The following is a 14,929-nucleotide window of genomic DNA, read 5'->3' on the forward strand; positions in this document are numbered from 1 at the left end:
GGGAATCACTCATCATTCATGCAGTTAATTTCATCAGAATTTGTCTAGCACAGCTTGGTCGTGCAAACATTGAACACTGGGAGAACCAAACAAGCAAAATAGATTAAGACAGCTATGTTCGTTACAATTCAGAACAAGTGTAAAGTCATCCCAGAACATTTTACAATATGTACCTTCTCCAGGCACAAGATTAAAACAAACACTTGCTTAGTCTCAACATTAAACTTAAGTCAGAGGATTTTTTGGATTGACTTTAGCAGACTTTATAGTAGTAACCAGATTGTTATTCTAAAACCTTCCAATACTCACCCAGTGCCACAGAATTTTACAGTTGATTTTGTTGCTGTTGCACTGGGACATACTCTTTTTTTTTTTGGCTTTTATTATTTTTCAATTGAATTTTTACTTGAATGTTCCCAAAGTCAGAAAGCAAATTGGATTATACAGTAAAAATTATCATGTCCATCCATATCTCCTCCTCATATGCTTTTATTTCTTGTGTATAGTTCCAGATACATTTTATGGAAATACGAACAGCTAAAACTATACAATCTTTTCCTCTTTTTATACAAATAGTGGTATATAAAACACACTATATAACACTTTTATGTTTAACCAGTTTTAAGTGATTTAGAATGTCTCAAAATGTTTGCCTTTACAAATAATGTTGCAATAAATAACTTTGTTACATGTAATTTTGAGCTTATGCAAGTATAGCTCTAGAATAAAATTAGGAAGTCTAATTGTAGAATTAAAATACATGAACAATTATAAATCCAGTAAATATTGCCAGAGTACCCCCTTTTTATTTATTTCAAAAATTTACACTCTCACTAGCAGCAAATGAGAGTGTCCTCAATACTTTGGGTCTCCAAATCCCACAGATAAAATTGGTGAGGTTTTCATTCTCTTCCTGAATGTGTTTCTCAACTTGAAGATAAATGAAAACTCTTCCGTGTCCCCAATAAAAACAAAAACATACGACTTCAATAACAAAAGGAAGAATGATTCTTCCTTTTGTTAGGAAAAAAAGATGTAAAAGAAAGACATAAATAAAGTGGATTCCAGCAGAATTTTATTTCAGTTACAAATCCAGAAGATAATATTTGTTAAGTGTTTTGTTTTGTGAAAATTCTGCTGATGACTGATGTTACCAAAGGTGAAAGTGAGGATGACAAAAATCGATTAATATAGACAGAAATTCCTTATGTTATGTTTTTTGCATGCTTTATGGTTTTCTTTGAGTCACATTTGGTTTCATCTATTTATCCTATGAACCAAGTTGGTAACACTTTAATCCCTATATCAGACTTTGAGTGTATTATGGTGTTATAACCTCTTGCTGCATGCATGAAGTTCATGGATAATAAATTCAACTATAATCTATGCTATTTTCATAAGAAGAACAGAAAAATAAAACAACTTTAACACCTCTCCCTATTATTAGAAAAGCATCAGAGAGAAAATTCACAGCATCTTCCTATGAAAAGAATAATACTTGTTAGTGATTATATTAGTTTGGTGAGGCTGCCATAAGAAAGTATTATGTTGGTGCAAAAGGAATTGTGTTTTTTGCCATTACTTTTAATAGACTGGGTTGTTAAACAACAGAAGTTTTCCTATAGTTCTGGGCTAGAAGTTCAAAATCAAGTTCTCAGCAGCTTTAATTTTTTCTGAGGGCTTTGAAAAAAGAATTTTCTAGGCCTCTCTTTATGGTTTATAGATACTGTTTTCTTTTGCTGTCTCTTCACATCATCTTTTTTCTGTGTATATGTCTGTGTCCAAATTTCACCTTTTTATAAGGACATCAGTCATGTTGATTACTTCTGTAAAGGCCCTATCTCCAAATATGGTCACATTTTCAAGTACTGGGGTTTAGGACTTTAACTTATGAATTTTTTTTTTTTTTTTTCTGAGATGGAGTCTTGCTCTGTCGCCCAGGCTGGAGTGCAGTGGCACGATCTTGGCTCACTGCAAGCTCTGCCTCCCGGGTTCACGCCATTCTCCTGCCTCAGCCTCCCGAGTTGCTGAGACTATAGGTGACCACCACCATGCCCAGATAATTGTTGTATTTTTAGTAGAGACGGGGTTTCACCATGTTGGGCAGGCTGGTCTTGAACTCCTGACCTCAGGTGATCCACCCGCCTCGGCCTCCCAAAGTGCTGGGATTACAGGCGTGAGCCAATGTGTCCAGCCTAACTTTTGAAATTTGAGGTGAACACAGTTTCGCCCGTAACAGAATTTCCCCCAATTCTGTTTCATTCTGCCCAAATCTCTTACCTGTAAAATGGGAAAAGTATGCTATGGAAACAATGAAATAATTACATTCAGCAGGCATAAACAGCAGAAGAAGGCATCACTCAATCTTCCAGCTGATAAATTACAAGGGTATATATTAATTATATAGAGTAAATGTTGAAATTATCTTCCATTTAGTGGCTAGAAAGATAGTCAGGGACAAATTAAATACATGAAAGTACAAACATCTAGACCTACTTTTGCATCAAACTTCTATTACTCACTAGGTCTATGACTTTTCACTCATTGTATGAATTCCTTAAGACATGTCCTTATCTGTGAAATGGGATTAAATAGTTTCTCATAGGTATTTATTATCTCGTGTGATAGATTGTATTATTGTGCTCAATTGTATTAGTCAGGGTCTAGTCAGGACAAAAAACACATCAGTAATTTGAACATGAAAATTTTGGTATATCTAACCATAAACTGACATAAGGTGGTTAAATTGAAAAAAAAAAAAACAAAACGATAAAAGAGGACTGTAAAGGGCACACACATAGCAAATGCAGGGAGCAGCTGCCACCAAAATGAGAGAGAACAAGGAAGTGACAAACTGCTTAGAAGACTGTCCCCTCAAGGGTGAGATTCAAATGCTTTGGAGAAGGTGTATCTACCTTACCACAGGAGTATGCATCCTGTTGGTCTGATTTGAAGCTTGTATGCAGAGAAACTTGCTGGCGGGTAAGACTGCAGCTAGCCAGTGGACCTCTCATGTGACTGCTACCGTGCCTCCTATACAATGAGCTTCTGACTGCTACATTGTGGGGTGCAGGGAGCGGGGAGGGATAGCATTAGGAAATATACCTAATGTAAACGATGAGTTAATGGGTGCAGCACACCAACATGGCACATGTATGCATATGTAACAAACCTGCACATTGTGCACATGTACCATAGAACTTAAAGTATAATAAATAAATACATAAATAAATAAAATTAAAAAAGGAAAAATAAATAAAATAAAATTTAAAAATAAAAATAAAAAAAACCTCACTGGAACCATGATATGCTTGCCAGATAAAGCACAAGACATTCAGCTACACATGAATTAACCAATGAATAATTTTTAGTATGTCTCATACAATATTTGGGGTATATAGTATAACAAAATTATTAATTATTTATCCAAAGTTCAAGTTTAACTGGGAATCCTTTATTTTGTTTGCTAAATCCTGCAACTTTAATCAGGAAGGAAAACCTTTGCTCCTGCTCTGGCTTTGCAGTGTCCCTCCAGCACCCTCTATTGACCAAAATTGAGCTGACTAAAGAGAAATGTTTACAGGGTCCAGCTCCAGTATCATATGGCAAGGCAATAAAATGAAGATTTGGGGCTGGGTCAATACATCAATGATTCCCCTCCTCCAACCTTTCCTGTTAGAAAAGTATAACTCAATTTCTCCTTAACAGGTGATTTGCTGTATCCACTCCACCACAGAATAATGAACATTCTCACTCCATTGATTTTGAGTTTGGCCATCTGATATGCATTGATTAATGGTATATGAGCAGACGTAATGTGTGCATCATTAAAGCAAAAGCTTTAAGAAGACTTGTGAATTTCCACAAGTCATTATTGTTTCCTTCTGTCAGGAAAATAGTATATCCCAAATAATAGCTATTTCTTCAGCTTAGATTCCAAAATGAGAAAACTCTTGGGGAAGAGATTTCGCAGCTCACTCACAACTGCTAGCAAGTTATGCAAAAGAAAAGAAACGTTTGCTCTGGTAAGCAACTGAGATTTTTCCTGTTTTAAAAACTGCAACAAACTAATACACTTAACATATATAAAGCACTGGTTATAGTTCTTAGCATATCACTTAACTTTGAATTAGATAAACAACATGGCATATAAAAAGTAACATGCATTTTGAAAGAAGAAAGATTTGCATTCTAAATAAAGCTTTGTTATACATTAATGTTAATGTAATAATACATCATAAAGAGAGCAGATAACCCAGAAAAAAAGAGAGAGAGCAGATAACCATGGAAGGATAGCAGGCTAGATAATAACACAATCAGACTATTGTAGAAAAATTACTCAAGTTCAGCAAACTTTTTCTGTGAATAGTCAAATAGTAAATATTTTAGGCTTTGTAGGACATATGGTGTCTGTTGCAATGACTAAACTTTGTCTCAGCAGTGCTAAAAGAACCACAGACAATATGGAATGAAAAAGGGTGGCTGTGTTCCAATAATTATTTTTTTTCAAAAACAGGAGATGGGCTAACCACAGGTCACAGTTTGCCAGCTACTTCTCTGAAAAAACTATTCCACTCTTACCCCTTGACGTGTAGTTTCCTACTAAAATCCAGAGTAATCTATTTAAAATATAAAACAAATCTAATTTTATTCTGCTTAATAACCTCCTGGGTCTTTCCAACATACTTAGAACAAAATCAAGACCTTGTATCATGACCCCTAAGACCGAATAAATTCTGAGACCTGTTTAATTTTCCTAAGCCATTTTGAATGTCACTCTCTCTGCAATAAATGACTTATGGTTTCTTGTTCTAGTCATCATTGTGGATGCCATTCTTGGTAGGCCCTGACTGTACTCACACAATTGCAACTTGTCAATTTCCTTCATGCTTCCTAGTGTGCCCCATACCTCCTGTCCTGGGCTTCTTTATTGATGCTGCCATGTGGGAAAACAAGACTCTCACTTGCTGCCAAAACATGCACATTCCAGGTGTGCAGGGGAGTAACATGTTGTGGTTTAAACACTTGATCAATGGGCAATGGTAGCTGGTGGGTAAATTTTCTCACTTCTTCTTGAGACAGTTTATATGATTTCTCAGAGAATTCCTAAAGAGCAAGCCAACAGTCACTCTTACCTGATAAGAGTTAGCTTGATAACATATCCTCGTATTGGCTCTAGTGTCTATTAGGTTTCACCCTCCTTGTGCCTACTTCTGCTCTCTGGGTTTTTACTTTACAATGGTGGCACACAACCTTCACAGGGCAGGAGCATCACCATCGTGGACAAGCACCTCATTCTAAAGTTCACTTTAATCAAAAACTGCCTAAATCCAAAGGGCATGAGCCTAATGGCTAAGGTCAGCATAACAATAAACCAGAAATAACATCTTCAACCAGAAACATTCCAAACTCCTCCCTGACCAGAGACATGCTAGCCTCAAGATAATGTCCTTTGCTGGAAAGATGTCTGCCCCAAGATATCTTCCCCTCTGCCTAGAGACATTCCAATCCCATCATAAAACTTCTCCTCCACACAGAAACATTCCAAGCTTGTAATAAGCCTCCTTACCCTGAAACCAATATATACTGTTAGTCTGTAAGAGAAAGCACTCCTGACCAAAAAAAAAAAAAAAAAAAAAAAAAATCAGCCAGAAGCCCCTCTCATGTTTTTAATCTAAAATAAACCTGTCTTTGACTGTCAAGCCACGTTTCGTGTTTCTTTCCTTTTTCTTAACTCTTACAAACCTTTGTCTAGGGCCTGGCATTTGGGAGCACAGACTGAGGTACTACATCTCACTCTTGCTTTTCTAGCCACACCACCCTTTTGTTTTTACTGGAACTTGGAAGCTTGTTCTTATCCTAGGGCCTTTGCACTTACTGTTCTGTCTGCACCCAGGTCTTTGCATGGATGGCTATTTTATGTCATTCAGACCTCAGCTCAAATATCATCACCTCAGAAAAGCATCCCCTGGCTAAATCCAGACAAATGAAATCTAAACAAACACTCTGCTATTCTATATATATTACCAGGTTTAATTATTTTCATAGCTCTTAGTACTATAAAAATTCTGATTGCTGCATTTAGTTGCTTTGTTATTCTCTCTCTTGCCACTGCCTTCGGTGAACCCCCAGGAGATTGTAAGCTCCATATGAAAGGAACTGTTGTCCACTATGCTTCCTGATGTACCCCTACATCTAGAAGAGTATCTAGACCTAAGAGGCACAGGGTACACATTGTTTAATGTTAATGAATAAATGGGAATTCAAACTAGGGAAGAGGCTGTGATTTGAAAACCTAGTTAACTAGAAGCCACTCTTATTAGTCAGCTGTATAACACATTCTCATGTTGGCTCAATCAGCTTCAGGGAATCATAATCAAAGGAAGAATGTAAAACAGGCAGAAAGTGAAGTTTATCTTTGGAAAACAGAATGATTGTTTCTGAGATGGGCACAGGTACAGCTAGATCTACACTGAGTTCCCAAAATGGCCAGATAATATTTGGAATCCTAAAAGAGAGAGTTTTTTTTAAAAAGCTTTTAAGGAAATTGGGTCATCAATTGGAGTACCTAACTGGTAATCTGCATGATAAGAACCAATTGTGTTAGTCAATTGTGTTAACCCATTTGTACTGGAGTGAAAATGTGAATACAAGGAGAAAAAGTAGCTACATATGTAAAGTATTAAATCTTTCTGAATCAATTAAATGCATCCTGGTTCACATCTGGACATACTGGATAACTGGTTGTGAAATAAATCCAAGCATTTGATCACTTTCAGAGAAACACTTTTAAGAACTTATACTTTGTAAGTTCATATCCCTCTCACTTTGATGAGGGCTGAGTTATGTTCAGGTATCCACCATGACTTTGAGAAATGAAATTCTAGGAAAATGAGGATAATTAATTGCAACCCAAAGTGGCATAAGGGACTTTTCTTCCAAATCTGCTCCTGGGACCCATGCTTTATCTTAGGTTTAAATGATAGAGGATGATATAGAATGCAGATTGCCTGTAACTTTTTTAATTTAACAAAATAAAAATCCAACAAAAATCAAAATCTTTTCATGTTGCCTCATTTTAGAATAGTTTACATTCTAACACTGGAAAATTGTCAGAGAGTCTGCCCCATTATCAATGAGATCATGTCTTTATCCTTTGATTCCTTATGTTCATCAAATTATACTGTTTTATCACATAATTGGCTTTAAGTTTAACATTGTGCCTGATACACAGCAGTCACTCAGTTCATGGTTCTAAAATCAAGAAGTCCTTATGCAGCTTTCGATTTGGTGCACCATTGCTACTGTCTTAGGCTGTGCTTATTGCTACAACAAAGTTTTATAGACTGAGTAGCTTCTAAAGAACAGAAATTTATTTCTCACAGTTCTAGAGGTAGAAAGCCTAAGATTAAGGCACTGACAGATTTAATGTCTGATGAGGGCTCTATTTCTTTTTTTTTTTTTTTTTTGAGATGGAGTCTTGCTCTGTCACCCAGGCTGGAGTGCAGTGGCATGATCTCGGCTCATTGCAACCTCTGCCTCCTTAGTTCAAGGGATTATCCTGCCTGAGCCTCCTGAGTAGTTGGGATTACAGGTGAGCACCACCACGCCTAGCTAATTTTTGTATTTTTAGTAGAGATGGGGTCTCACCATGTTGGTCAGGCTGGTCTGGAACACCTGACCTCATGATCCGCCCACCTTGGCATCCCAAAGTGCTGGGAATACAGGCATAAACCACTGTGCCCGGCCAGCTCTATTTCTTACAAATGACATCTTCTTGCTTTGTCCTCACATGGCAAAACAACAAACAAGCTCATTAAAATGGAACCCTTATGCTGTAATCACCTCCCAAAGACTCCATCTCTTAACACTATCACCTCAGGTGTTAGGTTTCAGCATATCAATTTTGAAGGAACACAAACATTAAAACCATAGTAGCCACCAAGGGACAGGTTGCGGATTGCCATTTTAATCCCCTCCCATAATATCATCTTTCTTTTTCAAGATGCTATTCGAACTTCTTTTCAAAAACACACAATTTCCTATAGCAAGAAAGAAGCATATAATCATTTGTGCACCAAAACATACGCTTCTTGACTTCAGATGGAACTGTGACTTTTAAATGCCCTGGGATGCTGAGATGCTCTCTTTACTGTATGCTATGGCTTCAAGTCCATTTTTCTCAAAGAAAATACCAACTTGTCCCAAATTAAAACTCAGTTTTCTTAGTTGAGCTACGTACAAGATGTGAATTCACTGGAGAAATCCTGGAAACTTCCTTTTCTTAGAACAAACATTTTTTTCTCCCTTCTCTCCCAACTTTTTCTGATATCATTTTACTAGAAAGAAATGAAAGTCCTTTTAACTTATGTAGGTAGCATCCATAGCCTATAACGGAAAGACCGTTGAGGTCTCAAAAAGAGAAATGATTTCTCAGCTGAGAGTTTCACTTCTAGTGGCACGGAGGGTAGGAAAAACTTAAAACAAGAATTAAAGAAAAGCCTTTTTTTTTATATTTGGCCCTAATGTGAGTAAAAGACTCAAAAGGCCTAGAAAGAAAGGAAAATAAATAATTCTTAAAGCTCTCTAAGAACTCAACCAACTCTACCTGAGAAGGGAAAAAAGTGATTCAGATCTAAAGCTCTTGAATGCAATTTGGCTGTGCTAAAAGCAAGAGCCTTTGACATCTTCATACTAGAAATGGAAGAAAATGCTTTTGGAAAATATGGAAATCATTCCTGGGTGTCACACTCTTTCTTCTCTAAGAAACTCACATTAACCCTTGAAGCAGAGCCTTCACTTTAGTTACTGTCTTGATCATCCTACCCTTAGCTAGTTAAATATTGCCACCAACCTTTTCTTTTATTGTTAAAACTCTGTTTAATTGTGGAAATCTGATGGGTTATCCCAGTCATTGAGATCAGTAGAAGAGTTTAATCAATTTCTAAAAAATAAATCAACTTTTCATGCCCTTTATAATCTCAATGTAACACATTGCAATTCATAGCCATTACACTACATTTATCTTTAATGTATAATAAATGGTATATTGGTATTGACTGAACAAGCGATTAAATATTCCATCAGTGGCAGAACACAAAAATATTTTTTAATTATTAATAAGCCACCAGCTTTGCTTGTCAGGTACAATCATCTTTTTGTTGGAACAACTTATTTTCGTTTTTATTATCATAGACAAGTGCAATCAAACGCCATTTCAAACCACTTCTGGTCAATCTCCAGCATAGGACCGATAACTTCTAGTTTCCCTTCTTAACAGCTATGAAGGGCAATAGATTTGGCAAAAAAAAAAAAAAAAAAAAAAAAAAAAAACAACAACCAATAAATATGAAAGAGATGTGGAGTTCATGTAAAAATTCAAGAAAGAGAATTATAAAAAAATTTTATTAGATTTTCTCATACTGATTTCAAAGGATAGGTATAATAAAGTATTTGTGAAATTTTATGAAATATTACATACATAAAATTGTCAAGACTTTAAAGACTCATCATATGTACAAAAGAGTTTACCCTTATCAAAAGAAAAAGAGAAAGAGAGAAATTAAAACTGTGTACAGAACATGGTGACAAGATTCAAAATGAACTAAGAGGGGAGTAAATATTTAAAAAATTGGAGTTTGATTAAAGTAACCCATGGACTACAATTTGAATGTGTGTCCCCTCCCAGATGCACATTGAAGCTTCATCCTGATTGTGGTAGTATTAAGAGGTGAGCCTTTTAGAAAAATGATTAAATGCCTTATGAATGGGCTGGAGGGAGCTAGCTTAAGCCCCTTTTCCACTTTTGATTCTGCCAACCATGTGAGGACACAGTGTTCATTCCCTCAGGAGGACACATAAACAGGACATCATCTCAAAAGCAAAGAGAGCAGCCTTCACCAGACACCAAACCTGGTGGTCCTTGACTTTAAATTTCCCAGCCTTCAGAGCTGCAAGAAACAAATTTCTATTATGTATAAATTACCCAGTCTGTAGTACTTGTTATACCAGCACAAATGGACTAAGACACAAACCAAAGAGCATGAGGACATTAATTTCCTAAGGTAATTTTCACAGAGTTCAGATACAACCGTGAGGAGGGAAGTTATGAACACATTTATCTGACACATATTTATTAAATTTCATTAGACTTTTAAGGTCTTAGACGTTTGAAACTGCTTGCTAAAACTTTATGATCTGTAAGAACAAAGCAGACATAGGCCCTGCCCTCAAAGTTTTACAGTGCTTTGGAAAGAAAAAAAAAAGGCACGTAAATATCATCTAAATTATGAAATATATCATTGTGTGAAATTAGCATGTTACATTTATATTTGTTTCTCTGGCATCCAACACAATTCCTGGTACAGTTAGAAAAATGTAAATTAATTTATTCAAGACAAATTTATTGAATATCTATTATATGTTTCATCAAAATACTAGATATGCAAAGATAAATAAAACATTGTCCTTCATCAGCCCACAGTTTAATAGAAGAATGAGATAGTAAACATTTGTTGAATTGAATTTGACAAATTTATGATCATTGCACTTCAGGAAATCTCAACCTGAAAAATTCTAAAATGAAAAAATATCAAAAGTCATGGGAGACTGTAGAGAAACGGTATAATGACTAGATATCCACACATCATCCATTAATCATCATGGGGTTTGACTCCAAGTAACATAAAACCTGACAGAGCTTTAGAAATACGGATTTCTTTCTTTTTTCTTCATCTTAAAAAAAAATGGAGGTCAATAGTTTCAGGTGAAGGTTCACTGACTCAACACAGTTGGAGCCTCCAGTGGCATGTCTGTAATTTTCTTGGCCTTTCCCTTATGATTGAAAATGATTGAAGCAGCTCTACATCTCATCTTCACACTACACTCAAGGCAGGAAACCAGAGCTGGTTCAAAATACAAAAATTCACTTCCCTCTTCTCACTTTCTTTGAGCAAAAGCCTCTCCCAGTACCCCTCCCCTGCAGACCCCATATCCCATCAGACTGCTATTATGTCTCATTGCTCAGAATTAGGCTACATGACTGCCTTTAAACCAGTAGCCCAGCCCGCCTCTTCTGCAAAAAAGAATACCAGGCTACTGTTTTAGGAAAGAAGACAGAAGAGAGATTTTTTAAGGATGTGAAACAAATAGTGCTGGCCACAGATCCTTAGCAAAAGGAAAAGGAACTAGGCATAGAAACAAATGAGATGGTACATATCTGATAAAAAATCAACTTGAAAATGGCAGGTATAAATGACAAGGAAGGCGTACATTAAAATAGATAAGTGGTCCCTACCTGAAGGCATCTGCAATATGACAGGGTCAGTGTTTGAAGGGCATTTTCTACCCTATTAATACGGAAAGAGAGAAAGAAAGAATAGAACAATTTATCACTAGGGCAGAAGGTACACTTTAAATCAACTGGCATTTATTGAGCACTTATTACTTGTAAAGCTTTTTGCTAGTCAATGGGGACCATTCAGAAATCTGTCTTTCTCTTGTATTTTGGCCCCTTTGCTGCTCTTGATTTCCAAAAACCCATTCAATATATATAGGAAAGAATGTATCTGAGTTTTGAGACATTATTTAAAAGTGGCTAAATAGTCCCTGAATAAATTTTTTTTTTTTAAGTGAGAAGGCAGGTGATATGGTTCAGCTGTGTCCCTGCCCAAATCTCATCTTGAATTGAAGCTCCCATAATCCCCACATGTTGTGGGAGGGACGCTCTGGGAGGTAACTGAATCATGGGTGTAGTTTTCCCTATACTGTTCTTGTGGTAGTGAATAGGTCTCAAGAGATCTGATGGTTTAATAAGGGAGCGGGTTAAAGAAGGCAGTCCCCTTTCAACTGGCTCTCATTCTCTCCTTTTGCCCGCTGCTATGTAAGAAGTCCCTTTCCTCTTCCTTCGTCTTCTGCTATGATTGTGAGGCCTCCCCAGCTGTGTGGAACTGTGAGTTCATTAAACCTCTTTCCTTTATATATTGCCCAGTCTCAGGTATGTCTTTATCAGCAGCATGAAAACGGACTAATACAGCAGGTTTCTGAATTGTCATAGCGCAATCAAAGCTTCCCAGCTGGACGTCCAGCATACTGGTGCAAGGAGGAGGCAAACAGTATATCTACTTGGGGCAGCCAAGCAGGGTCAAGGGTTAGTTACTGCCTGAAGTCGCTTCTGTTTACCCCCATGTGCCTTATGCATATTATCACTTACAATACTCTGCAATTGGAAAAGAGTTGGATAATCCTGCTATAAATGACAGTTTGATATTGGACCATGGAAAACTTCTAAATGAATTATTAATTCCATAGTTTGCATACAACTGCGAAATAGAGAAATGATTATTTGGGGTCAGCATGCGTTCACCAGGACACCTACTCCCAAACAAATATTGTTTTCCTTTTGTTGAAACACTGAAATGGGTGGATACTCAAAATGGATTCTCTAATAATGCCATAGAAGTTAAGAAGAGACAGTGCTCTCTAAATCTTCACATAGCACATTAACATAAATTAACCAAGCCAACTCAAGAAATTGCACTGATTTTTAAAATTAACGAATAGTTTCTGATTACCAAAATATCATGGTCACTCCCAAGATCTCATAATACAAACATTGTGTTCAGGGCTTTTCTATGAAACAAAAAGATTCCACAATGTCCTCTTCCCCAAGCATCTTCACAGAAGAAGTGGCATTTGAGTGGAGTCATAAGGAAGAAATGAAATTTTCTTATGTGTATCTGGGAGAACAATTCAAGTTGTACTACTCTTGTCAATCATTGTGTTTGTCGTCCATAGAAAGGAGGTGCATTCAAACACAGAAAGAATGCAGCAAGTGACAATGAGAGAGCACAGTGGTGGGTACAGAGAACAGAAGAGAAGTAGAGGCTTTTCCATTTTACAAAAAGTTGAACTAAATCTGTACAATTAACTTCTTTTTTTCATAAGATAGCCAAAGTCGGCTGTTACTTCTCATAAGAGAAAGAGCCTACCTGAATCATACTGTAGCAGAAGAGTGTAGTAAGGCTAAGAGAGAAGAGGAAGTGTCATGTTTATTGGGAAAAGAGCACAGCTCAGCCTGACCAGTTGATTGGAGTACAGTATTTCTGGTATACATGGGTCACACTCACACACACATATTCATAATACTTTGCTAGGTTTTGTTCCTAATCTAATTAGGCAAGTATACATAATCTTTGGAAGCAAAGAGACTGACATGGTTTGGCTCTGTGTGCCTACTCAAATCTCATGTCAAATTGTAATTACCAATGTAGGGGGAGGGGACTGATGGAAGGTGATTGCATCATGGGGACAGATTTTTCCCTTGCAGTTCTCATGATAGTGAGTGAGACCTGGTTGTTTAAAAGTGTATAGCTCTCTCTTCTCTCTTACTCTACCATATGAAGTAAATGCTTGCTTCCCCTTCACCCTTCTGCCATGATTGTAAGTTTCCTGAGGGCTCCCCAACCATGCTTTCTGCACAGCCTGTGAAACTGAGTCAATTAAACCTCTTTTCGTCATATATTACGTAGTCTCAGGTATGCCTTTATAGTAGTGCAAGAATGGAGTAATACAAAGACTATAGAGGCAGGGTAAAAGCAGATGAAGCAAGTTATCTCAGAAAAGATTTCCTTATTCCCCAAAGTGAGAGGTGACAGCATGCTGGCGGCCCTCACAGCCCTGGCTCGCTCTCGGTGCCTCCTCGCCCTGGGCGCCCATTCTGGCCGTGCTTGAGGAGCCCTTCACCCTGCCGCTGCACCATGGGAGCCCTTCTCTGGGCTGGCTGAGGCCGGAGCCAGCTGCCTTGGCTTGCGAGGAGGTGTGGAGGGAGAGGCACGGGCAGGAACCGGGGATGCGTGTGGCGCTTGTGGGCCAGCGCCAGTTCCTGGTGGGTGTGGGCTCTGCGGCCCCGCATTCAGAGCGGCTGGCCCGCCTGCAAGCCCCGGGCAGTGAGGGGCTTAGCATCTGGGCCAGCAGCTGTTGTGCTTGATTTCTCGCCAGGCCTTAGCTGCCTCCCCGTGGGGCAGGGCTCAGGACCTGCAGCCCGCCATGCCTGAGCCTCCCCCCAAACCCGCCATGGGCTCCCACGCAGCCCAAGCCTCCCGGACCCGAGCGCCGCTCCCTGCCCCATGGCTCCCAGTCTCATCCACCGCCCAAGAGCTGAGAAGTGCAGGCCCACGGCGCGGGACTGGCAGGCAGCTGCACCTGCAGCCCCAGTGTGGAATCCATTGGGTGAAGTCAGCTGGGCTCCTGAGTCTAGTGGGGACTTGGAGAACCTTTATGTCTAGCTAAGGGATTGTAAATACACCATTCAGCACTCTGTATCTAGCTCAAGGTTTGTAAACACACCAATCAGCACCCTGTGTCTAGCTCAGGGTTTGTGGATGCACCAATCGGCACTCTGTATCTAGCTAATCTGGTGGGGACTTGGGAGAATCTTTGTGTCTAGCTAAGGGATTATGAATACACCAATGGGCACTCTGTATCTAGTTCAAGGTTTGTAAATGCACCAATCAGCACCCTGTGTCTAGCTCAGGGTTTGTAAATACACCAATCGACACTCTGTATCTAGCTAATCTAGTGGGGACCTGTAAAACTTTTGTGTCTAGGTCAAGGATTGTAAATGTACCAATCAGCACCCTGTCAAAATGGACCAATCAGCTCTGTGTAAAACAGACCACTGGCTCTCTCTAAATTGGACCAATTAGCAGGATGTGGGTGGGGCCAGATAAGAGAATAAAAGCACGCTGCCCGAGCCAGCAGTGGCAACCAGCTTGGGTCTCCTTCCACACTGTGGAAGATTTGTTCTTTCACTCTTTGCAATAAATCTTGCTGCTGCTCACTCTTTGAGTCCGCACTGCTTTTATGAGCTGTAGCACTCACCACGAAGGTCTGCAGCTTCACTCCTGAGACAGCGAGACCATGAACCCAC

At 38.5% G+C, this 14,929-nt stretch overlaps 1 long non-coding RNA gene across 2 annotated transcripts in view; it reads right to left on the reverse strand.

Annotated features, from left to right (window-relative positions):
* LOC107967069 (uncharacterized) overlaps positions 1 to 14,929 on the reverse strand; it is a 201,707-nt gene that overhangs the window by 93,962 nt on the left and 92,816 nt on the right. Inside the window, exon 4 of one of the 2 annotated variants that reach the window (XR_001707257.4) lies at positions 11,290 to 11,348. The exons of the other annotated variant lie outside the window; for it this stretch is intronic. This is a non-coding gene — a long non-coding RNA (uncharacterized LOC107967069). Of the gene's footprint in view, positions 1 to 11,289; positions 11,349 to 14,929 lie in introns of those variants that run through there. 2 annotated transcript variants of the gene reach the window in all.

The sequence above is a fragment of the Pan troglodytes genome, chromosome 9 (assembly GCF_028858775.2).
Source record: "Pan troglodytes isolate AG18354 chromosome 9, NHGRI_mPanTro3-v2.0_pri, whole genome shotgun sequence".
Classification (NCBI taxonomy): Eukaryota; Metazoa; Chordata; class Mammalia; order Primates; family Hominidae; genus Pan; species Pan troglodytes.